The 27,622-nt window shown below is 36.5% G+C and overlaps 1 protein-coding gene and 1 long non-coding RNA gene across 3 annotated transcripts in view; one reads left to right on the plus strand and one right to left on the minus strand.

Annotated features, from left to right (window-relative positions):
• The window catches only part of fat4 (FAT atypical cadherin 4), a 152,084-nt gene that overhangs the window by 10,642 nt on the left and 113,820 nt on the right, over positions 1-27,622 (plus strand). The gene's annotated exons all lie outside the window — the stretch shown is intronic.
• Positions 1,428-26,981, minus strand: LOC114470618 (uncharacterized). The gene is made up of 4 exons (XR_003674896.1): positions 26,962-26,981; positions 12,678-12,689; positions 11,974-12,037; positions 1,428-1,535 (listed from the first exon to the last, which is right to left on the minus strand). It is a non-coding gene; the product is annotated as an uncharacterized LOC114470618 (long non-coding RNA).

Raw genomic sequence — 27,622 nt, forward strand, 5'->3', positions numbered from 1 at the left:
TTAAAACAGCTCACATTAAATGTACATTAGTATGAAAAGTATCTTGTGACAAAAATATATTAAAAGTATGAAAAGTACAAGTCAAATTTAGGTTAAAAGTATTGCATAAAAAGAAGCAAAAACAGCCAAAAATGCTTCTTTATTTCATTTTTAGGTAAATGAAAAAGATAAAACAAACAAAACTGGAAATAGTTTTTTTTTTTTTTTTTCCGTACTCTCAGACATGCCCATTCCTGATGAATTATATTCATATTGTAATTTGTAACGAGTAACTCAAGTAAAACAAAAATAAAGTACAGCATCTTACATTGTTCCGCACAACGCGAGAAATTTCTTTGTTTTACAATCCTTTCCCCACTTTCCCCTGTGTTCCGTAACAGCTGGTTTGTGTGCAAACTGGCTACAGATGTAGCTCACCTCTACACACACACACACACACACAATCAAAGCCTATATATAAATATGTTGTTTTTTAATTATTCATAAAAAAAGTGAGCTCTGCATTCTTTAGTTTCGGGAAAAACAACCTCAAGAAATTGAAGATTCCTGGAGGACAAAAAACATTCCTGGCTGGAATTATCCGTCTTTTGATTTGAGTGATGGATTTCTCCTCCTTTATTTTCTACCTGATTTATTGGTTTGGAATGAGGAGTGAATTGACGCAGTGATCTGATTGGCCTACAGACCTCCACACACTGACCTGTTACCATTGTTTTCTTAAACTCACTGTGAATCCAAATGAAGTGGCTCTTGTTTTTCTCACAGCGGCCCTCGAGTGCCACACGGGTTCTCGGCCCCTCCTCTTCAGGCCATTGTTCCCCGACCAAAATAAACAGCGTCACAGCAACGTTCAACAGGCCTTCCTTTGTTTTGGCCTCCACAGATAAAGTGTCGCGCTGCCCCTTGTCCACATCGGGGAGGCTTTTATTATTTTAGCCTGTGCCAGCGACTCGCCCTGGCAGATTTATAGAAGGTGTGGATGCTCCCGTCAGGACTGAGGAAAGAAAAGAGCATTTTGGGAGGGTTGTGGACATGTCAGACTGTGTTATTAGTAGTGGTGGGAATGGAGCAAGAGGTGGGGTGCAGACGGGTGGTGGGGCTGATGGGCAGGACGCCATAGTCCAGGATCATGTCCTCAGCAGGTGGGATCAATCTGCCAGTCTGCAGCTTTACGGGCATCATTGTCCAGGAATGTAGAACCCTAAGTCAGTCCGATAAAAGACACAAAATGAATGTTTCTGTTGCTATCATGTTATGTTCACCTTCCTCTTTTCTCGTTGGCAACGCAGTTTACGACTGATTTATGAAGCTTTTTGGAGACAAAAAGTTTCAGATATTTATTTCTTTACTGTAGCTGAAGGTGGTTGAACACAGACATGAACATTCTAGAACAGTCATGTGGAGACAGGACCATCTATAAGGGGGAATAAAGGGGAGAGATTTTTGGGGTCCATCCATAAAGTCAGTAAAATGATGGTCCATTGTTCTATGAATCTGTGATAACCACGTTTATTTATTCATCTGAATAATATCCACTGTTATCCACGAACATTTAGTATTATTTGCAGCTAAATTATATAGTCATCTTAAAGATGTAAATCCTTGTTTTAATCAGAAATAAAATTGATTAAAAGTGACCAAAAAATGGTGGAAAAGGAGGTGAAATGGGATTTTAAAAACCACAAAAAATGGTTATAAGTTCAAATCAGAGTGGGCAAAAACGGACAGAAAAAGTGGTAAAAAAGGGTTCAAAGTGTCACTATTGGTCAAAAAAATAGGAACATTTTTTTAAACTTGGCGTTACATCAATCTGATTGGCCGATATTTTGCATTTTATGCAATTAATATGATCGGCTGTAATGTCTTAATTCGCCAATCTGATCAATGACGTCATTGTTGTGATAAAACTTTTTGTAGATGCTCCCTTTGCATTGTTTTATCATCTTATTTACGCCAAAGAGTTGTTGTTTTACGTGACACGGCTTTATTTCACATTCATTTGTGCACAAAGGTGAAAACCGATGCACGAACGGCCAAAATGTCTCTCGGTTGAAGCAAAGCGGCCGAGCGCTGGACTTCCTCCCCAGTCTATACTGGCTCTGAGCGTGGGACAGTGTCTGTGTGCGCTTGTTTTGTTTAGCGATGCGCTCCCGTTTACTTTCGCTTTCATACCAGAGACTTGTGTCCGTTGTAGGGTGATGGTGGACAGCAGTCATTGAGTATGACACTGGACTCCGCTTTAATTCAACAGCTGCTACGTTTATTTTGCGTACAGGTTATAATCCATCTTCTCTGGTCGAACACGCTCCCTCACTCCGCACACTGGTCGAGCAGTTAAAGGGCCACGCACCCACCCAACAAATGTTATGTTCAGGTCCTGCATGGAAATTATTCAACTCTCCCACTCCCTCACAGTCACAAGGCTGCGTTTAGGTCCTGAAACATGGAACCGTTTGATTTTCCATGAATCTGTATCAGGTAGTACCAAAGGAATTTGATCAGTACCTAAAAAAAATCATATGATCGGTAATCGTTTTTTTAAACTCACTGATCCTGATTGTGTAAAACCTATTTTAAACTGGCAAATAATGGGCATGACAAATTGTGAATGTGGTTAAATTTGGCAAAAATAAAGATGAAATATGGTGAAAACTGACAATAATTGGTCAATATATGCAACATTAGGTGGAAAAGTGGTGGAAAGGGTTTATAAGTGCTGAACATATATATAATATTTGCAGAAAAGGCATTCAAATTTGACAGAGAATGGCAGAAATTGGAGTAATGTAGCAAAAATGCAATAAAAGGAGCAAAAATATGGCAAGAAAAAGTGATTAAAATAGGTTCAAATATGACAAGTTTAGTGTAGTTGTAGAAAAAGGGTAAAAATAAGCAAAAATATTCTGTTTTCTTAAAGGCATCTGGCAATCCCCTCCCCAAGGTTGAGAACCTATGCATTAGATCATCACAGGCAGAGGCTGATGTAGAAAAGACCACAGATAAAAAATGAAATATAAAACTGGTCATGTGACCACGGCATGGAGTGAATGAAGGTCAAAGAGAAGTGGCTGATGTGATACTTTAGTGTTACTGATACATCCCTGAGCTCTGCAGCTCTTTGGTGTCATTGATAAGGAACATTTAGCTGAAATAACAGTTTATGCATATTTAGTTAACACACGTGTCAAACTCAAGGCCCGGGGGCCAAATCCGGCCCTTTTAGAACATCAAATTTGGCCTGCTTGAGAAAGTTAAAAAAAATGATAGAAAAAACATGAAATTCAGTTGTAGATATCTCAGCTTCAGATATCTTCAGTTTTCCAGTTCTTATATCACATGACAAGAGTCTTTATTATTATTATTATTATTATTATTATTATCATTATCATTATCATTATCATTATTATTATTATTATTATTATTATTATTATTAATAATAATAATAATAATAATAATTTATTTTTGTGTGAACAATCACACAAAGTTTACAAAGGGTGGCATACAACACAATTTACAAATAAAATAATAAAGTAAATAGATGTCTGTGGTTTTTACCAGTCCTCAGTCTTAAAACAAAACACAGAGAGAAATAAAATAAAATAAAATAAACTAAAATATAATAAATAAATTCTTTAAGGTTCAAATCACCCTATTTTCCATGTAGGTTTAAAAAATAATGTAATTAAATAAAAGAAAAGAAAATTGTACGTAAATGTATATATTAATATTCACATCCACATAGAAATAAAAATTTTCCATAGTTATACTCAGGAGTCGTTTTTAAGCTCAAATTCTTGAATGAAGTCTAGATTTTTCCAAAAACTAGCAAATCTTCCTCAAAGTATTCCACAAAATTTTCCCAAATTCCCAAATTTGGGGAAATTTAAATGAAGATCCTGCAGGGACTGATACAGTCACATACTGTACTTTATCATTTATATGTGGAAGTGCAAACCAAGGCACATTTATGATGAATTTCCTCTTTTTCCACCTAAAATCTGGGGCCCACTTAAACTTAAACTGGTCTGTATTTGGCCCCTGAACTAAAATGAGCTTAATACCCCTGATTTAACACAAAAAATCAAGTTTTTAGATGAAAAATAACTGATAAAATCCCTAAAAAAGATGCTGCAGAACAAACTGTTTGCTCTGTGTGAGTAAAAGTCTCAGTGGGATTTTCACAGTTAGTTTTAGTCGGTGACATGTGCCTGACGGTGACCAGTACGGGTCATCACAAACGTCGTAACTCCTCACAATAATCAGGACGAACACGCGCCACGAGGAGCCGATGCATCTGCTGGGCTCTGCTCGTAGGTGGTCCCTCACGGGGCCGATGTCTCTGACCGTCCGTCCGTCTTTTTATGAGACGCTGGAGCAATAAAAGTTGGATAAACACTCAGTCGTGCGTACATCCGAGCACTGAAACCGTGCCAAGAACACACGGACACACACAGACACACACGGACACACACAGACACACACAGACACACACAGACACACACAGACACACACTGACACACGTTTTTAATATCCATCTCTGCAGGATCTTCACTTCACGACTTCTTGATTTTGTGTTGTTTGGGGGAATTTTGTGGAATTGTTTGTGGGGAATTTCAAGAATTATGGAAAAATGTGTAGTTCTTTCCACAATTTGCAATTACAAATGACTGCGTTCCAGTGATAAAAGCATGGGAACATTTTGAGCCTCTCAAAATACTGTGGAGTTTCACTACAATTGTGAACTTGAGATGTCTACAACTGAAATATTTGGTAATTCACACAATAGTTAATGTCTCCTGCGGGCCGAATTAAATGCTCTGAAGGGCCGGATTTGGTCCCCGGGCATTGCATTGTTTACTATAGAACCAGAATTTAAATTAATAGGCTTCTTCATTTGTATTATTCCTTTATTTATTTCATTCAGGATTTATTTTTAGGTAAACTGCATTGTTTTGAATAGTTTATCAAAGGATTCTTTTTTACAATGAAATATAAAAGGAAAATAGTACAGTATTTTCTAGAAAAAATAAAGAAATATTTTTCAATCATCATTTGTCTACAGTCCCATTTTGTAAAATAAAACGTGAGAGAATCGTATCTTGAACCCAGTATTGTGAATCGAATCGTATCGGGAGTTGAGTGAATCGTTACATCTATACTATTTACGACACATTTCAATATCGAAACGTCTGAAATTCCTCCTCATGAAAGTGTAAAATCTTTTTAGGGATATTTGAGTGTTTGTTCAAATTTCAGTTGTTTCCATTACCAGTTTTTATTGCACTATTTAGATTTTGCACATTTCCAAGGGTAATGGAAATGAAGCTAGTGATGCACCGAAAATGGCCGAGAATGGCCCAAAAGTGCAATTTTGGTAATAGTTTCTCACCAAAGCAAACAAACAAACGGAAACAGGATGTTGTATAGATGTGAGTAAACACCCATAAATGCAATTGGACTAATCATTTGCACAATGACTTCTTTCGGTGTTTCGCTTACGGACAATAATTTTAATTATATTATAATTCCGACTTTGCTGCAGGTTGGCGTGAAGAGGAATTTTCCGCTTAAATCTTCTGATTTCACTACTTTCTTCTTTTTCCACTGGTCTTGTTTTGTCCCAGAGGTTGTGACCATTACATTGGAGCCGCTCACATATCTTTTTCCCCATTTATTCCTCATCAGACTACTTTAATCATCGACTGGCACGGCTCACGGCTCAGCTTTTGTCAAACTCAGGCCAAAAGGTCACAAGTGGAATATTTTTCTATTCCGTCTGATAAAAACTTTTGCCAAAGTCTGTAATAAAGAGCAAAGCTAATGTTATTTCTGGCCTAACGCCATCAGAGTTGGTTTTTTTTTTTGTCTCATAATTTGATTCCTCAGCTCTGTCAAATCTTAAAGGCAGGACTGGCTTCCTCTGAGGTGAAATTGAACTGGAGTATTTTAATACCTGGACTGTATTGTTTATGTGTTTCCTGTCACACATCAATGCAGCTGCTGCTGCCTTTGTCATTGTGTTTATAGCACGACTGTATTAGACGGAGAGAAACTACACTGTATTCTTGAAGCAGTTTGTGGTGAAAGAACTTTAAATACTTTTTCTCCAGTCATCAATCTATGGAGGTAGGCTTGTGTCTTTATTGTTCAATAAAAAAAATAAATCAAAAATACATATTTTCAATCAAAGAAAAAACGGTTTAAAGGGCAAAAAAACATCTTTGAGACCCAAAATGATTCCATTCCAACACTTTTTTCTTTGATTGAAAAGTTGTTGTTTTTTGATTGAATCATAAAGACACAAATCTACCTACTATCTATCTACAATCCTCCTTTTTGTTGACAAGCATTTTGTGTCATACTTTGCCATGTTTTGACGTGCAGATGTTGGAATGTTTAACCAGGAAATGCCAATTTCTGAGTTACATTGAATGCAACATCAGCCATTTCCTTACAGGCCATACGTGGACTACTAAGGTATCACAATTTCCACCTCTATAGGTGGAGCAAATTTGGTTAAAATTCTATACAGCACCCTTTTAAATTTGTGTTATTTTCGATGGGTAAATTTAAAGGTAAATGCTAATTGGGAAGCTGCAGTACTTATTGATTATCCAGAGGGAAAACTGCAATGAAGATGTGAACACAAAAGCAAAAGTGACAATTTTTCAAAATGAAATGACCAGAAAATATATAAAAATTAAATAAAATTATTTTATTCTTTGTGGCCCGGTAATTTAAAATCAGATACCCCTCCCCATGGTTGAACAAAAAACAACTATATTTTTTCCAAATATGATATTAAAGAAGTAAGACAATGGTTCTTGTGGTCTCTGGCATTGGTGGCAGGGCTGTTTTTGAGCACATTTTAGTGAAATACCTTGGTGACGATTTTTGTAATTTATCAAAAACACGTGAAATATTTTTGACTGTTATTTTGTCACTTTTTAAGTAGATTCAGAGGCAACCACAATTGTTTTGTTGAAGATGTGTGTCATTATTGTCGACATTTTGGTACCAAATATGACACAAACAAATGTTTTGAAGTAAATTTATTTGACAATGACGTGTTTTTGAAAAATCGCTAAAATCTTCCTCAGGGTATGTCACTAAAATGTGCTCAAAAACACCCCAGAGACCACAACAATCATTTTATTACTTCTTATATGTCATACTTTGAAACAAATACAGTTGTGTTTTATTCTACCATGGGGAGGGGAATCTCCCCTATAAAGCCATTTTGAAATAGGGCCGTTAACTTACATAATAAATAACCAAAGTTGAGTAATTCTGCAGATATAAGCCGTTCATCCTATCGTTCTCTACCTAAATGTGTTTATTCAAGCACAATCAGCAAAATCCGTCAGTATCTCCAACGTTAAGTTTTTAAATGTTCTTGGCTTTCTGTCACAGCGTCTGATTGGCTGCTGTCGGTCTGAGGCTAAAGATCAACTCGCATCATACATTCTATCATGAGCCTATCTACATCTATGAGATTTCTTCATCTCGTTCCGCTCGGCTGATCAGGTTGTTGGTGGGGGGGAACCATAAAAATACCCAAATCTCCTCAGGGTTTAGAAGGAAAACAGCGTTCCTTGACTTTCACTTGTAAAACGAGGGGAGGTAGAGAGAGAAAGAGGCAGTGCTGGGTTGACTTTGGCTCAAACTCTCAGTGGTAATAGTAATGGATCCCAGCCACGGAACACGTGACTTACCGAGATCTTTGGCATCGGCGTTAACACACTGATGGAAACGAGACGTTTTGTTTTCAGGGTTCAGTGTTTAACTCTGTGCCTCATTCGCATGTTTGACAAAGTATCTCACTTCCCACTGTCAGCGGTCATTCTGCAGTGACTTTTAGTGCACCGAGCATCCCAATTATAGGGGCGCTAAACACACACACACACAAAGAAGGAAAAGAAAGTTCTAATGTTAAGGCCAGGAGACAAGCCATGATACCCTGTCACCAGAAAGAGGGAGTTTTTTATACCTTAGAGCAGTGGTTCTCAAATGGGGGCATGTGTACCCCTAGGGGCATGCAATGGCACTACAAGGGGTACTTGACAGATCGACAGTGCAAAATTAACAAATGAAAGCATAAAAAAAGGTTTTATAATGATTTCTGACCAATATATCGATAATCGTCATATCGTGAGATAATCGTTATTGTGAGCTAGGGGTGAGTATTGGCAAGGATGTTGCAATACGATACGTATCACGATACGTGGGTCACGATCGCTTTATTCTACCCAGTTAATATCAAAATTAAACAGAGATGAAAAATCAAGTTGCTGTATATGTTCATCAGAAAATATTGATCATTCAGACAAATTGAGTCAAAACTACTTGCTTCTAAACATCCTATTTATTATTTATTATTAGTGTTTCTGCACATTTTCACTGAAAAAAAGAATAAAATATCATAAAATAAAGTGCAAGTTTCTTTTCACTGAAACTACTTTGTAGAAGTCTCAAAGTAACCATGACAACATAATGACGACATTGTAACAACTGTAAGTGAGAACATTAAGGATAAATTGATAATGCACAAAAATAAGAAAAAAAATAATTTATCCTTTTGTATCAGTTTAAGCACTGCTCTGAACGCATTGAAAGCATTGTACCCACCACTGAAATATTGCACAAATACTAGGGATGTAACGATTCTCGATAATGGGTTCACGATATGATTCTCTCACGATTTATTTTACAAAATGGGACTCTAGAAAAATGATGACTGAAAAATATTCCTTCATTTTTTTGGGGTAAAAAACTATAAAAAACTATACTGTTTTCCTTTTATTTTTCATTGTCAAAAGAATCCCTTGATAAACTATTCAAAACAATGCAATTTAACTAAAAATAATCTTGAATGAAATAAAGGAATAATACAAATGAAGAAGAAGCCTATTAATTTAAATTCTGGTTCAATAGTAAACAATGCAAAACGGCATAATAGTTTTTTTTTAAAAGTGCAAATGAAAATGTATTTTGTGCCTTAACACTTGGACTTAAAAAAAACAAAAAAACAGTCAATTCACTGTATTTAGGTCAGATATTTGTTTGGACCAGCAGAGGGCGCTGGTAACCCAGTGGTCGGTTGGCATGCAGATATCTTGCAGTGAAGAAGAGATGCTACGCTAGCAGACAGAGCTAATAAAAAAATGGGACTTTTTCAGATGTTCACGAAATATTACAGATATTTTTTTGGTGCTATAGGGGTAAGGAATCATTTATGAACATGTTTAAGAGTAGAAGGCGGCCAGAAAGAAAGTATTAGCAGATTCTGGATAATAATTTTTAAAAAAGTACTGCGATTCAATTTTCACAGTATCGATGTGAATCGTGAGACCTATGAATCGATTTTTAACTGCCTTACCATTAATCGTTACATCCCTAACAAATACACAAAAATATTGATTAAATTTCCACAAAAAAAATTTGTTCAAAATCAACACCCAAAAAATTGCAATACATTTTTTCACACCCCTATCGTGAGCTTTGTACCGCGTATCGTATGGTACCCAGAGGTTCCCACCCCTAATTTAATATATTAAATAATTAAACATTAATATTATATTTATAATTATAATATAAAACTGCATAGAATAAATTATAAAACAGTTTTTTTTTATGCAAACACATTGCTTTGAAATTGAATTTTCATTCTCAGCACAGCGGCAGTAGCAAAAATTAATTTTCCAGTAGTGCGCATGGTCATAATCGATGGAAAGGCGGCGATGTGATGGACAGACGTGTGCAGTACGATCCGTCAGTCCTACAGCGGTCCTACGGTGTTCGTACATGTGCACTGTGAGAGTTTGAGGTAAACCGGTTCCTGGCGCTGCTTCAACTGTGCGATAGCCTCACGAGGAGCGACTGGATTTCAAACATGTGCTAAACGCTTCTCGTGACCCTATGTATACTGTACAACATGATGCATGACACACAATTTAGCAGAGACTCGGCTCGATCCCAGAAGTAGACGCACAAGTCAAAAAAGGCTCAAAATGGGCCAAAAGCCTATTTTATGAGTTTTCTATCCTCTAGTCTCCATAATGAAAACTCCTGAGTCCCCCTGAACGCACCAAAAGAAGCTTAACAATCCATCGTCTTTGCATAACTGAGGAAACGCTTTTTAATTCACCTTCGCTCCTGTCGCTGATCAGTTGCATCTGTTTCTAATCGAGGAACTGAATTATTCGCACTCTCTAAACTTTCCTGAACAATCTATTTCTAGGCTAGTTTGTAAAATCGTGCAACAGTTCGTTTATCATGAGGCGTAAATTAACGCCGACCATTTGACAGCTCTTTGGATTTGTTTCAGACCTTGAAATTCCCACAGATTATTTGGTGTGAAAAAAAGGAGTGTTTCCCTTTTTAAAGGGAGTGGGCGTGGCTTATGAACTGTATAAATTGTCCAATGTGTGTTTTGAGCTAGTGGTAAATCAATTACAATGTTTTTTTTATTCTTCTTTTAAATAGTTTCATTATTAATTAGACTATTTGAGCTGTTTTATAATAATAATAATAATAATAATAATAATAATAATAATAATAATGATAATAATATGGATAAAAAACAGAAATTTAAGATACATTTAGGGCTTTTGTTGTGGAAAACTTTGGTTAAACATAACAAAGTCCATCTATTTAGATCAAATTAATTAATTTATCTTGAATTTACTACAAAAACTTAATCATGAAAGAAGCAGCATTAGGAAATAAAAAGATGGAATCATTTGTAAATGACATTGTCCCTTAACTAAAAGGGCCTGAAAATTATTAAGAGGAAGATATTAAAATTCAGAAGGAAAATCCAAATTATATGGATTAAAACATAACCTCAAAAAAACCAAAAAATGTTGCTTATCAACCTTTTAACCTTTTCCAAGTATTACATTTAGTTTTACAGTTTTAAATCAGTACCACTTTAAATATTAATGAAATATATTACGTTATTGGTATTTCACTTGCATTTTAATAGTAATTAACATGTGTGAATAGTATTTATTTATCTTAACAAAGAAACAAGTCAAATATTTACCATGATTATTATTTTTAACCCACACATTTTTTAATAATCAGATGGTTAAAAGTAACTTAACTTAATTTACTTTAACCCAGGTATTTTTTTAACAGTTTTAAACCAGAGCATTTTTAACAATGTAGATCATTTCTAAACTACTATTTAAACAACAACTTTAACCATTTTATCTTGACTTATTTGTATTATCTAGTTTTAACTACACAGTTAACATGGTACTGGAAATAAGCTTAACAAATCTATAAATTAAATCCAATAAACAATCCTTAAATTTCCTATTAAACAATCAATAATTTGCCAAACTTTGCAAATAAATGAAAAAGAAATGCATTCTACTTAAGCGTCCACGTTAAACAATGTTTAAGTCCAAGTTTCCCGAGTTTTACTTTTGAATGAATTGTGTAAAAAAACAAGTTTATATGAATTTTCTGCCATTATATTTTGAGGTTCTTACCATAAGATGTTCATCCAAACATGGAAAGAATCTTTCACATCAAAGTTTGGTCCCAATATTAAGGAGAAAGAACTATTTCCACTGTAGCCGCTAAGCTAGCACTGCCATTGTCTCGGTTCACTCACAGTGACAGGTTAGTTAGAGTCATCAACAGAACCAGGTGTGCACACTCACAAGTGGGAGGGGCTTCCACCTGGCCCCTCCCACCCAAGGAGCTCACTGGCAGTTTGGCAGAACACTTTTATTGGGCCAGACCTTCTCGTCCAACATCGGTGCCTGACCTCAGATATGCGCTACTAACTGAATTCACACAGAAACACTACAATATCTAATTAAACTGCTTTAATCCTCCTGTTATCCTCAAATATTAACACGTTTTACCCTTGGGGTCAATAATTATAGGGTGCATTAAGTCAGCAAAACGATGATTCATTGTTCTATGAATCTGTGGTAACCACATTTATTTATTTACTTGTTATCCAGGAAGTTTATTATTATTTGCACCGTAGTATATAGTCATCTTAAAGATGTAAATCCTTGTTTTAATCAGAATCATTAAGCATGTTAAACTATCATTTGTGCCAAAAGATGCATATAAAATGCTTTAAAAGTGACCAAATATGGTGGAAAACGTGGTGAAATGGGATTTAGAAAAAAAGAAAACCCAAAGAAATTAAGTTTAACGTTGCAAATTAGAGTGGCCAAAAACAGACAGAAAAAGTGATAATAATAATATTGGCTTAAAAGTGGAAGAAAAAAAACTAGGAACAATTCATTTAAACTGGCAAATAATAAGCATAATGAATCTTAAATGTAGTTAAATTAGCAAAAATAAGCATGAAATATGGTGAAAAGAGGTTAAAAGTGACAATAATTGGTCAATATATGTGACATTAGGTGGAAAAGTGGTGGAAAGGGTTTATAAGTGTTGAAAAATTCTAGAATGTGCAGAAATGGCAATGAAATGTGATGGATAAGTGTCAGAAATGTAACAAAATGCATTAAAAGGAGCAAAAACATGTGATGAAAAAGGTTAAACCTATTATACATATTTGGCAATTGAAAATTTAAAATAATTGCCAAAAATGACAACGTGCATCTGGATTTGTTGACAAGTTTGTCCTTTTAATGAAATTGAAAGTAATAATGCATGAAAAACAGATGACCGACCTTGACCTTAAATATGACCTTGAGCAAAGGTCACACATTGAAAGAAAATGTTGTTCAATGGTACCAGTCTCAATTTGTGGCCAACTTATAGGTAAAAAAGTATTATTATAATTTTTTTACTGGAAGGTCGTACAGCTTCGGTCCAACAAAATAAAACACTCCACTTGAGATGAGCTTTTCATAAATGTAAGCGTCAAACTTGTACAATAAATATTCATAGAGATATGGAAAATTCTGTTTTTTGACACCTGATGCGACCTTGACTTTGACCTTGACATTTTGGCCCAAATAAAAGTCGACTGCACATCCTTGACATTGTCTCTATGAGATGACATGTGTGACATTAGTGCTGCATTATTAGACTAGGAGGAGTTCCAGGACAAAGGAGTTGCAGAAGAAAAATAATAGTAACTCCTCCAATAACAATGTTTGGAGATTTTCAATTGGTGTAGATGCAGAAAAAGGGTAAAAATAAGCAATAATTGGCTCAAATTGTTCCAAAAAATATTCTTAAAGGCATCTGGTGACCCGTGCAGTGTCTTGTGACTCCAAATGAGGTCCCGACCCCCAGGTTGAGAACCCCTGAACAAAGCAAGAAGGATCCAGTACTAGTGATGTGTTCTGCTATCCTGGCTCTGTACAGCAGTGAGTTTTCTCTGGGTCAGTTTAAGTGGAACCATCTGGTGGAGGTTTGGAGGTTTGGGTCGTGACGTCCATATAAGGGTCTGATCCACATGAGTCAGATGGAGATACCTGAGCGGCCCCCTTTTATAGCTGTGTTTATCGAAGGAAGCCTTGTTTGTTTTGTGCTCTGGAAAAAAAGAAAACACAACCTCTGCTTTTAATTACATTTGTTGACTTTGTGCTATTTTCTCTCTTCTTCTACTCGTTTGTTCTCCACTCTGTGATTTTCCTCTAATGCCCAAATTGGACCAACTTCACCAGATTTTTACAGCGCAGGGAACTTGAAGTGTTATTTAAGGTCCTTAAAAGTCCAAAATTATGGTCTTTTCTTTCCAGAACGGCTCTGTTTTAACCATGTTTGCATTGCTCGGGTTTGTTTTTGTGACCCAGCATGTGTGCACACTTAGTCTAACTCTGCTCTATTTGTTCAATCTACTAAATGTTGGCACCCTTTGCTCATTTTTTTGTAGTAGTTATCGTGCGTGGCGTCCCTGGTGCTGACACATCTGTTAAATGAGAAGAAAAAAAACCTCCCCCTGAAAAGTAAGATGTTCCAAACGCTGTCTGAACTTGGCTCGCCTTCGTATGACAGACAGATTGTAATGAAGTCTCTCCTCCCTGGACAGTTTTTACTACATTACATGAAGCCTGTCTCTGTCTCCTGCAGGACGCTCCTCCTGTTGGGGCTCATCTTACAACGTGGACTGAGTTGCTGCATATCTTCATGTATTTATTTATATTTTTTAAAGGTTTTATTATTGTTAAAACTCTGGAACTTTTACACATTTATTGCAATTTTAAATAAAAATAAAGCAGCCAATCACTTTTTTTTACACTCCAAACAATGCGGAACCTTTCTCATCGAGCCTGTTCCAGGTACACCCATAATACTGATGCACAGACTACAATACAAGGGATCCGAGAACCTGAGGAGAAGTCGTTCTTGTACTTCGTTAGCATTAATTTAAGTTTGAAAAAAAAACACACATATATATATATATATATAGATATATATATAGATAAAAGCAGCCTTGCCGAAGGTCTCTGCTCCAACTGTTACTAATAAAACAATTTATTAGCTGAATATTTCTTTATTTCTTTATTTTTTTTAGTTATTAATTCATTCATCCATGTATCAATCTTTTTCTATTTTTTTTATTTACTTTTTATTTTATTTTTATTTATATTTTTTTCATTTATTATTTATTTATGTATTTATTTTATTACTACATACCACATAGATTATGCATAATAAATAAATAACAATTTATTGTTATTTATTGAATTATGTAAATACATAATAATATTTATTATGTAAATAGATTATAGATAATAAATGAATCACAATTTATTATTTATTTATTATGTATAATCTATTTAGTAATAAAATACATACATACATGCATAAATGTATTATTTATACATGAAAAAATAAAAATAAAAGTAAATTAAAAAATAAAAAGAATGATACATGGATGAATGAATAAATGAAAAAAAAAAAATAGAAAGAAAGAAAGAAAGAAGGAAATATTCAATTAATAAATTGTTTTATCCGTAACAGTTGGAGCAGAGACCTTCGGCGAGGCTGCTTTTATCTATGATTGGATTCTATACATATATATATATTTTTTTTTTTTTTTTTCAAACTTAAATTAATGCTAACGAAGTACGAGAACGACTTCTCCTCAGGTTCTTCTCCAACATGTGACGTGTGTGTGTGTGCACGTTGTTCATGTGTGTTTGCGTGTCATCCGTGGACGTCTGCAGCCTTTTTGGGCGCCAGCTGCCTCGGCGCTAATCCCTCGTCCTGCACATTTACACACGACCCAACACAAGCTTTCGTGAAGACGATGGACGCTCTCAGGCCCCTGCGGTCCCGCTCAGTCACGTGACCTTTGACCTGACTTGGCAAAAACGTGGACGGAAGCGCTGCCTTTTGTTGTTGGCAGTGAAACAGCTCAGCTATGTGTGGATGAACGCTCTTTTTTAAAGTGTGAAAGTGTGATTGTGTTTCCTCAGACACACACTAATGTTTGTTTGTGTGTGTGTGTGTGTGTGTGTGTGTGTGTGTGTGTGTGTGTGTGTGTGTGTGTGTGTGTGTGTGTGTGTGTGTGTGTGTGTGTCCTATGGCGTGTGAGACTGGCAGCCCGAGCACCAACTCTGCGTGGTTTCTTTATTCCTTTGACGGCTGACAAGGCCGCAGCGCTGCTGGTAATGATGCGGTTATTACTTCCCATCATGCATCACTGCAGGCCAGGGACATAAAACCAGTGTGCTACATTCTCAGTAATCTGCATCGCTTTTTACACCAACTGTGTCACGCTTTCATGAAGCATTATTCACTCAGTGCTACAACTACGATGCAAAGTGCTCCTCATCATAGGTTTGTATTAACTTTATATTTTAGCTTTGAAGCTACATTAGCTTAAATATGACGGGATGCCGAATGGTAAAACTCAGTCACTTTTTCATAGCCGACATATTTTAAACAAATTTGCTCGTTTTTCTTTCATTTGAGACAGAAATTCATGTAAAACAACATGTTCTATATCATTGTTAAAAATGTGTACACATGAAAAATAAATCCTAATCTAAAATTTAAATCTAAATTTAAATGTTAAAAGTAAATTCAAATCTAAATTTTAAATCTAAATGTTAAATGTAAATTTAAATATTAAATCTAAATCAAAATGTTAAATGTAATTTCAAATCTAAATTTTAAATCTAAATGTTAAATGTAAATCTAAATGTTAAATTGGTCACCAAATGGAAAGATAAATGTTGCGTGATCAAGAGGGACTGACCTGCCCACTTTGCACAATTTCTAAACATTTAATTATACATTGGGTGAGCGAGTTAACATTTATGTTTACATTTGACATTTATATTTACATTTTTAACATTTACATTTAGATTTACATTTAGATTAATTTTAATTTTTTTCGGAAAAATTAGCTAAATGTTCAAAATATGTCGGCTATGAAACAGTGACCCAGTTTTTCCATCAGGCACCCCCCCAAAAAAAAAAAAAAAAGAAAAAAAAAAAAAAACTACTGCAGTCTTTTTAAAGCTATAAATGTAAAGTTAGCATCTCCTAAAACAATACCAGCATTGAAAAGACAAAATTTGCTTTCATATGTATAATAAGGTTGTGGATGTGTGCTATGACATTTAATATTGCTAGTTTATATCAAAATAAAACCTAGCTAAATAGCTGCTTTTAGCTAAAGTTAGCACTAGCTACTAGCTTATCCATTTTGAGGAGAAATCTTTATATGTTTTGTGTATATTAGTTGTTTAGTTTATTAGTTGTGTAATCGTTCATTTATTTTGTTACTAACGTGAAGGGGAACTGCAGAACTTTCAACACTAGAGTAGTAAAAGTGAGTCAAACTGTTAGCGTAATTCTATTTATTTTCTTTTTTTAAAAAATAGTATTATTGGTTTTGTTTCAAACTATAACTTCTCTATAACTAGGGCTACATGTGGACTCACACAATGGCTGAGCAATGTGGATATTGTAATATTTGTCATATTTTAGGCTTGTAATTGGTACAAATGGTTCAATAAATGATTAGCAGGGTGGCTATTTGTGGTATTTACCCTCTTTTTTTTTTGTTCCGACATCAATCTGTAGCTACTTAAATCTGAGAAAAGTCTTTTTTTATAGAGCTCTATTTCTTGTGTTTAGCTCCAAGTTTAAATACATTTTGTCGTATAAACATGAAGACACATCACATTAAGTTGATTTTAAATGTACATTCTTAAAAATAGATCATGACCCCAAATTAAAAACATTTCTGGAAACCCCAACGACATTTTTTTTTCTTCTGGAATTAGTTTTTGTTCCAGTTTATTATAGTGTACTACAGATAGAGAACTGCCAGCATTAGTAACAAGTTGTGCCACCTCAGATATTTTTAGACTTCATTTTACTATTATTACTGTATTAACTTAGATTTATGTTTGACAAAGTAAAATATACAATACAATTTTAATTTGTAAAAGAAGAATAATTACAAAATTTCAAAAATACATTTTTAATCAGTATTATTTGAGTTTTTTTAGATCAATTACGAGACAGTTCAGGGGACCCCACATGGGGTCCTGACCCCAAGGATGAAAAATGGAGTACTATAAGTTAAATAAATGTGCACTCAAACATATTAAAGGTGTAAAATATCCTATTAATCTAAAGTAGATGGTTTATTTTAACTCATTTTTATGTAGTATTGGTCATATAATTGTCTTTAGACGCCTTAATGAAAGAGTCCAGCTGTTTAGTTTACCCAACTCCTTCCCTTCAGCCTGTAGGAAGCTGTCATAGAGTGGAGTATCCCCAGCTGTGGTCACATGGAACCACTTTGCTTCCCTCACTGTCGAATGCCCTGCATGAGCCCAACCAGTGACCCCATGTAGAGCGTTAGTGGACACAGACTGGTTTGTGTTATCGCAGCGAAAACGTCCTAAGAGTCATGGATGTATGGCCTCCTTCTTCTCACTGAGGAGATATGGGATTAGAACATGTATTAGACACTTGGATGGATAGAAAACACTCACTGAACAGGAGGTCGTGTGTTTACTTACATGTGTGTCATTGTGGTTTGACTCGGTGAGATTAGATACAAATGCCAACTTTTACAGATAATTCACACAAAGCCTCTTTTCCTTGTGTCATCAAACGCCTGGTAGGAAACCACCCACCTTATTCCTGGAGGCGCTACTGGAGATATGGGCTCAACTTCCTGTGAGATAATAGAGGGAGCAGTTAGGGATTGGCACATCAATGAGAAACGTATCTTAAAAAAACTTGTAGTGGAAATATAAACAAACATAAATCTATTTTAAATAATAGTTATCTGTAACATGTAGCATAACCTACATCCAAGACTCTTATTGTGAAAGGACACATAGCACATTTCGTTATTATTTATCCACCAGCTGCACAAGGTACAATACATAGTGCTAAACGTGCTGTCCCCTAGAATAGGTGTTCTCGACCTTGGGATCAGGACTTCGTTGAGGTCGCGAGACACTGGGAGGGGGTCGCCAGATTCCTTCAAGAAACAGAATATATATATATATATTTTTTTTTAACAATTTGAGCTCATTTTTGCTTATTTTTACCCTTTTTCTGAAATTTCACCAAAACTTGCCATATTTTAACCCATTTTTTATCACGTTTTCTTCCTTTATTTTGTCTCTTTTTAATACATTTACTATTTATTATACATCAACTTTTTAATGTCTTTCCTGCACATTCGTTCCCACTTTCAAGACATTTTCAGCACTTTTCCACCTAATGACACATATGTTGACCCATTATTGTCACTTTTAACCTCATTTCACCATATTGAAACTTTAAACCCTTTTTCTGTCTGTTTTTGCCCACTCTAATTTGCAACTTTTAACCAATTTCTGCGTTTTTTTAAAAAATCCCATTTCACCACCTTTTCCACCATTTTTTGTCACTTTTAACCCATTTTATTTCTGATTAAAACAAGGATTTACATATTTAAGATGACTATCTACTCTGGCCTAATTAATAATACTAAACTTCCTGGATAACAGAGTATTACTCAGATGAATAAATAAATGTGGTTATCACAGATTCATAGAACAATAGACCATCATTTTGATGACTTTATGGATGGACCTCATAAATCTCTCCCCTTTATTCCCTCTTATAGATGGTTCTAGTTAACCTAATATATTTTTCTCTGCCATTTGAAACTACGCTACCAGTCAAAAGTTTTAGAATACCCTAATTTTCTCCGTTATCGCAATTCAAGTCGCGTAAGTCCAATGAATAAATGGTACAAATGTAAGAAATGAACAGCCAGAGGTTAAAAAAAGGTTTGATTACCCAAAACTGAAAAATAATGTACATTTCAGAAGGATTCAAATAGGAGTTTTTCAGGGAACATGATGTGGGTTAACAGTGTGAAGTTGTTCTGCAGCAATGAAGGTTGAAAGCTGGTGCTACTCATTCCTACAGGTTGGTTCCTTCCAACCACATCTGTCTGCATTAAAGCAGTGATGGAACACACGGTGGTACCAGACCCTCATTAGCATCAGCTGAACAGTATTGTTCATGGATTCCATCATTTCTTTTTACACTCAAATTGCCTATTTGTTCTGTACTTTCATTTCGGAGTGCAATGACACAATAAACTCAATACTTTTCAGTTAAAAAAAACTTCAAAAAGTGTGGTGTTCTAAAACTTTTGAACGGTAGTGTATATTTAATAAGTATTTTTAAATAAATGAAAAAAAAAAATGTAATGATTAACTCCACTCATTTCACGAGACAAAAGAATAATATAATTATGGCCCAAGTGAGCCTCCTGCAATGATTAGCCCATTGTTGCTGTTGTTTACGCTCTTGTTTTTCTCATCAATTCACCCTCGCTTTAATGAATTCATGCACCCAAATTAACTTGGGCAAAGTCCCGGGATGATTCCTTTGGTGTGTATATGATTAGGACCAGCCTGGAAGATCAGAGACTTCCTTTTATTCTCTCGCACTGATGCCAATTTATCCCCCCCCACCCACACCCCCCCGCCTTCATGCAGTCCTTTTCAGTTGTTCAGGTTTTATTCTTTCCTATCACCAGACCTCCAACTCCTTTGCACGGTTTGTGTGTGATGGAAATGAGGTCTGTCTGTTTCTTTAGGGATGGGATGGATGGATCCGTTAATGGTTGGTTGGATGGAGGGACGGAGGGATGGATGGATGGATGGATGGGGTGTTGGAGAACAGGCTGTCTCTGCAGGTCCTCATTGAGCTAAGATTACATCGGTGGCTGTAAACGCAGCGTTCTGCTGGCAGACACCACACAGAACTCACGGGAGTCTTTTCAAACCTCTCCATTGTGAGCGAGGGATTATTCTCTGGGTTGTTATCCCATTACGCTGTAGTGGTTGCAATTTTATGCCTGGGAATTTAGCGTCTTCTTTATGGAAAACCACGCTAGAATGTGTTTAAATCATGCTTTTATTATTTCTGAATTTGTAAAATAATTTCCTGTGTTATTGTGTGTTTTGTTTTTTTAATTCTAGATAACAGTCCAGGGTTAGGGCTCATTCTGCTCATTTCAAAATTGGCCCGCGAGTGAAAAACTAATAAATAACAAATGATTATAAGACAGAGCCAAGCTACAATGGCTGCATAAAGAAAAAAATGTTTGATAGCCCAAGAAGGAGTAATCTTCATAGTATAGATTAAAACAAATGTATTCCCACATGCAGTTTATGGCCAATGAAAATAGTAAAAAAAAAAATATATATATATATATATATTCATATTTCCAGAGCGTGTCACCCAATAACCAATGCAATGCAATCTGTGACTAATCCTTAGTGATGGTCAACAGTCTATGTTCATAGCTCTAATCACATTACAGGGAGCTGAGACATATGCTAAGTAGTTTACTGAAGGACCAAACATGTTCCAGACCCAAACCATGACAAACTTTTTCCAATTTTGAGGAGCTGGCATGTCCACCAGACATGATGTATATCAGATATTTTTATATATTCTGAAAGCGTAGGTGGAGCTGTATTACTGTACCATATTTCAGTTGTCTATGTAATGTAGTTCCTGAGATATTGGAAGCTAAAAATGGAAGAAAAATACGGAAATAGACACATACAACCTCACTAAATTTGCCATATCTCAAAAAGTGTTCATCAAACTAAAAATTTGCAGCGTGCCAATTGAGTTATTAAGGAACAATTGGTAAAACAAAATTCACAATTTTTTGAGACCAAAGTTCATGGGATATCCTGAAAACGTGTTGAAATGACATAGAATGACCCTTAGTTATCTGTGGCCCATTACCTGCACTTTTAAGAGAAATGCTTGAAATATTTCAGACTTGAGCATTATCTGTTATTTATTCCCCCCTCCAAAAGAAAAAAATAAACAAAAATTGGACAGGACATCAACAAGTCCTTTCAAAGTAAAACCTTTAACAGGTCATTGAGCTTTTTCTGTACGTTTGCCCAAACACTAAAACCTTGTGTCTTCCCGTCTGATTAGTGACACTTTAATAAAGTCGTTTAAAGTTCAGCCGAGTGAATTTTCCACCTTTTTCAGTGTTTCTATGGTCACGGGGGAAACGACCCTCATTCAGGCCTGTATGCCATCTTTTAAATGCAAATCCTTTAAAAGTAACTGTGTAATTCTGTCCATGGAGACTCTTCCCGACTTGGCCGAGAGAGAAAAGTGTTTGTTATTTAAGGCGACCACGGCTGTTTCTCCTTCTGTCTTCCTGATCTGACAGCGACTGACTAAGCCAGTCCTTAATGCGTGACAAAAGCTTGGCAAAATCTTTACATTTTTTTTCCTCCTCCTCCTTTTCCCCTTCGTTTTTCCCTCTAACTTCTCTCGGATGGACAAAGACCGTCTTCTCTTCCACATGATTGGGTCAGAAGGCTGAAGTTAAATGTTCGGTACGCTATTGTCTCGGCAATGCCAGCGACGCGTCGTGTCTTGGGTTTTTTTTGTGGCTTTTACGGGAAGTGCAGACGAGTATGTCGAATCTAACACAAGTGATTCTAGAAAGGACTTTAGAGCATTTTGTTTTAAGGTTTCCGAGTCGGAGGGAAACATGGGAGAACGCTTCCTCTCTAACTCTCCATTACTTCTACCGTGATTGCTTTACCGTCACACCTCGGTTTCACTCACTAAAATTATGGCTGTCACCACATGTGGAGATTGCGTGATCAAAAGTTTTCATTACATGGTTAAAGTGACACTGCACCCAGCAGTTCACGTTATGGTACTGCAGCAAAAATGAAGCAGAAAGTGGCCGTTGGCTTAATTTTATCATGAATTGACAACAAAAATGAGGATTTTTAATGACAGCCTCACAGAGATAAAAAAAAAAAAATGTAAGATGGAATCAGAGCGTAGCTGCTTTCTTCATCTTCCAACAGATTTCAACTTTTGAAATATTCACCTGTCTGATGGAAAATGCTAGGTTAATGCTAGGCTAACGCTAATGCTAGGCAAATGCTAATATTAGGCTAATGCTATTGCTAGGTTCATGCTAGGCTAATGCTAATCTTAGGCTAATGCTAATCTTAGGCTAATGCTAGGCTAATGCTAGAAAATGCAAAAGTTAGCAAATATTAATACTCGTAAATGCTAATGCTAGTGTTAAATAATGCTAGCTAATGTTAATGTTAGGTTAATGCTAATGCTTCTTTAATGCTAAGCTAATGTTAGCTAATACTAGGCTAATAGTAATGCTAGGTTAATGCCAATGCAAGCAAATGCTAATGCTAGTAAATGCTAATGCTAGTATATGCTAATGTTAGCTAATGCTAGCTAATGTTAGCTAATGCTAATGCTTGTATATGTTAATGCTTGTATATGCTAATAATAATGTTAGCTAATGCTAGCTATTGTTAATGCTCATGCTAGGCTAATACTAGACTGATAGTAATGCTAATGCTAATGCTAATTCAGTGTTCTTGAGATGGTTTATATATTTATTTCCCCCCCCCCACTGGCAAGAATGTCAAACTCCGCCCATGGCTGTCACCCACTCCAGCAGGTCATTGACTTGATTTTCATGGGAAGGCCTGATTCGTCCATTCAGCCTCTGATAGGCCCTGGTATTGACAGGCCTTTGCGTGAAGGGAGAGTAGCACGCCGCCTTCATTGTGCCCACGGTTTGCTGAGGAAAAACAAGAGAGCGCCTTGGAGACAAAAAGCTGAATGGGAACAGTAGCCCCTGTGTCCCCCCCACCCCTCACCCCCTCTTTGCTTCTGACTACTGCTGCTGGGAGGCTTGTGTCTTCCATTCTGGCCTCAAGTGCTGCTCCCAGCCTCTTCTCCCACTCTTTCTTCATCCTGTCAAGTGGCAGCAGAGGTGTTGCCGTTTCATTCTCTGACCCAAACCCCCCCCCGACACCCACCCTCTACCCGCGAGTGCCATCGCCTGAGTGCAGAGGTTGTTTGTCTTCATTTGCTGAAGAGCACTCGCTCAGGTTGCATCCATCAAAGACTTGACTGGGAGCCTCACTCCAGTACTCCAGTTATCAAGACGCGTTTCTAGCTGAGATCATCCACGTTGCTTGTGTTTAGTCTTGTGCTGAGGCTGTTTAGTCTGAACCAAGCCAAAAAAAAAAGTTAAAAAGGGTTTGGTTAGTTTAAAGAGTATTTACAGACGCGACATGTTACGTAGAACCTAATCGAAGGCTTTGATGATGTTAACCAAACCTTCACCATGGGAACAAACAAATATTGTGACATTTATTCAGAAACAAAATCAGAAACTGTTTTATTACCAAGTAGTTTACAAAACGAATATTTATCGTACAAGTTTGATGCTTACATTTATGAAAAGCTCATCTCAAGTGGACCAAAGCTCTACGACCTATTAGTAAAAAGATTGGTAAGGGTCAAAATTTATGATGTCACAAAAAAAAACACTATAACTTGGCCACAAATTGAGATACAGTACTCAGACTGGTACCATTGAACAACATTTCCTTTCAATGTGTGACCTTGACCTTCAATCAGGGTAATATTTAAGGTAAATGTCAGTCTTCTGTTTTTCCTGTATTAGTACTTTGAATTTAATGAGTAAAAAGAACAAAATTCTCAACAAATCCAGATTCAGGTTGTCATTTTTGCCAACTTTTTCAAATTGCCAAATACGTTTTCACCTTGCGAATACAGGTCTTGCCTCGTTTTAACCGTAATTTTATCCTCAGTAACTATTCTTTATTTGTTCACAAAAGCCCATCGACACCCAAACCTAAAAATACACAACAATATTTCAGTCTTTCAGTTTTTTTGGTTGAAAACAACAAATGTTTTTCATTTTTGTATCTAATTGGTCAATTTTGATCAAGTTTGAAGCTTCAGGATGTTGGCACAGGTATTTGTTTAGCTTTTTAAATCTAAATCCTTCACAGCCCTTTACCTTAAAGAAAAACGTCTGTTGTCTGTGATTGCTTTAAAGATGTCATTCTGATTCCAGTCTACGTCCTGTTTCAGGCTCTGGGCTAAAACAACATACTCTTCAAACACGCTTCAGAGTAACTCAGCCCAGTTGTCAGTTGCACTGGTCTGGGTTTAAGATTATTAGTTGACTTTTATCAGGGCGTCTCTTTGAAGCAATCCTCCGGCTCTGTTTTCCTCTTGATAAATGCTGGATGTTGGATTCTGTCTGGGCAGGCGTCCAGGACGTGAGCGATGAAGAAATAATCACAATTTAAAAAAGATTTTCTTTCTTATCTTTAATGTGTCAGAAAGTTTGCCAGGAACTATTTTAGACTTGACATGATGGTAATATGTAATATTAAAATGCTCATATTTCCAGAGGTGTAACGAGTACTCAAGTACTAGAAGTACTGTTTTTTGATCAAAATGGTACTCAAGAACAAGTACAAGTAAGTCATACATAAAATACTCGTTACTTTCACCCCCACATGTTTAATTTTGGTAATAAATCTTGCCATGGTTCCTTTGCATACAGTAAACATCTCATGTAGAAACTTCCAAATTTCCAAATTATTTCACACAAATGCATTTGTATAAAATAAAAGGTTTGTCAAAATGTACAATTGTAACAAATTACTTTACTTCTATAAAAATGTACTGAAATACAAGTACAATTCAGAAATATCCATAAAGTATCCATAAAAGCCACTCAGTTACAGTAACGTGAGTACTTGTAATCCATTACTTTCACTTCTGTTAAAAAGCAAGTTTTTTAACTAAAACAATTTTCTTTAATGCTCATATTTCTTGGAACTAGTGGGTTATTGACCGCAAACATTTGAACGACTAAGTCTGTCATCTTATTCATGGAATGAATGTCTAAAACTGAAGGAATTCTAGGAGTAAAGCTTTTGGGGGGATGGGGGGATCCTTTGGGTTTTCCATGTCGGAAAGAGAAATACAACTACACTGGCTGAACTCTGACTCTTTCCTAACTTTGCTTCCAACCTTTGTTGGTGCTTTGTGACCTCCAACCTCTGGTCTAAAGCAGGAAACGGGGCCAGCCCTCTCTGACAGCGAGTCAGCGGTTGTCTTTCCGACATTTGGTGGAAAAAAAAACCACAATGACGACACAATGAAGAGGTTAACGCTCGGAAATAATGCGCCGCTGACAGTTGCGCGTCATTGCTAATGGGTTCTAGCTGTGGCTCGTCAAACGGAACAATGGGCCAACCTTTTCAGTGAGTTGAAACTCCAGCTTGGATCCCAAAGTATTTTTTTTTTTGAGAACTCACTCATTAACTTCCTGGCTTTCGCTAAGTTTTTCCTTTTTCCTGGTGACCGCGGTGGATTGGCTCGGCAGACTTTGTTCGGGGGATAATATCGTCCACACATACCTCCCCCCCTCTCAATCTAATACTGGCTTCTTTTGAAGTGTGGCTTTTCTGGAGAAGTGCTCTTCAGCCCCTCCCCCCAAATCTGTCTATTGATGTATGAGGGCCCCAGCTTTCATACGGGGATACGCCGCTCCCTCGATTTGAGGTTGTGAGCTCTTTATCGTCATTTACTGTATCAGGGAGTGCTTCTCTCCTGGTATGTGGGGATTGAAAGGAACGGTCATGTGCTGGACTGATTAAGAAGTTGGTGGCGACCTGAGGTTAAACCCTCGGAGTGTGAGGGGGCGGTGGGGGTAGGACTGGCTACAAAAGGAGTGGCATTGGGTGCACTGGATGGATAGAGGTGGAAAAATGTGTCACACTAAAGATTATAAGAAACTTTGCAGAACTCCAGGTCAAGCATTGCTGAGGTTTCATCCTTGAAGGAATGGAATTGAACCTTTCGATTGTCAGCTTTGTTTGGTTTGGGACACTTTTTCCTTATCATACTCCATTACCTTGACATTACCTCACTCTCGTCTCTGTGCTCTCACTACTTCTCATGACTCAAGGCACCAGCAGACTGTTTTTGTAGCTGGCTTGTCTCTTAGCAGGACTGGAGTAAACTCAATGGTGACAGCTTTGCATGCCAGTCGAGTTGTGCGGCGCAGAGTCTGTATTGAATCTGGTGCTTTAGCAGCCCTCCCTCCCTACTCAACGTTTGATGAGATTCAGACAGATTTAGCCGAGGCTTGAGCGAGCACAGAGGCCGGGTCGGCTCCCCCCGTGCACCATTAACACTGCCGCCGTACTAATAGCGGCACAGCCTGGGACCGTCGCTGAGATTACCGGTCTGAGACGTCACAAACCTTCAAACACAATTTTCCATTTAGCTATCATGCTTTAGATCAGTGGTTCTCAACCTTTTCAGCTTCCAAAGGTTCCAAAGACCGGGGACCCCCACTGTAGACATGAACATTGTAGAACAGTCATGTGGAGACAGGACCATCTATAAGGGGGAATAAAGGGGAGAGATTTTTGGGGTCCAACCATAACGTCAGCAAAATGATGGTCCACTGTTCTATGAATCTGTGATAACCACATTTATTTATTTATTTATTTATTTATTTATTTATTTATTTATTTATTTATCTGAATAATATCCACTGATATCCAGGAAGTTTATTATTATTTGTGCCCAAGTATAGAGTCAACTTAAAGATGTAAATCCTTGTTTTAATCAGAAATAAAATGAGTTAATAGTGACCAAAAATGGTGGAAAAGGTGGTGAAATGGGGTTTTAAAAACCATAGAAATTGGTTAAATATTGCAAATTAAAGTGGCCAAAAACGGACATAAAAAGTGGTAAAAAGGCTTCAAAGTGTCAATATTTAGTAGGAACAATTACTTTAAACTGGCAAATAATGAGCATGTCAAATTATGAATGTGGTTAAATTGGCTAAAATAAGCATGACATATGGTCAAAGAGGTTTAAAGTGACAATAATGGGTCAACATATGTGACATTAGGTGGAAAAAGTGGTGGAAAGTGCTGAAAACGTCTTGAAAGTGGACATAATGTGCAGAAAAGGCATTGAAATTGTATGGACAAGTGGCTAAAATGCATCAAAAGAAACAAAAATATGGCAAGAAAAAGTGATGAAAATAGTTTAAAATATGGCAAGTTTGGTTTAGTTGCAGAAAAATGTAAAGATAAGCAAAAATTGGGCTCAAATTGTAAAAAAAAAGATGAAGAAAATAAATAATAGTTTCTTGAAAGTATCTGGCGACCCCCTCCCAGAGTTTCGAGACCCCAAAATGGGGTCCTGACCCCAAGATTGAGACCCTCTGACTAATCAAAAAAGAACTCACCAGTTATTGTTTTTCCATCCATTTTTTACACAGCTTGTCCAAGACACTTTTACTTGA

This window comes from Gouania willdenowi, chromosome 10 (genome assembly GCF_900634775.1).
Source record: "Gouania willdenowi chromosome 10, fGouWil2.1, whole genome shotgun sequence".
Taxonomy (NCBI): domain Eukaryota; kingdom Metazoa; phylum Chordata; class Actinopteri; order Blenniiformes; family Gobiesocidae; genus Gouania; species Gouania willdenowi.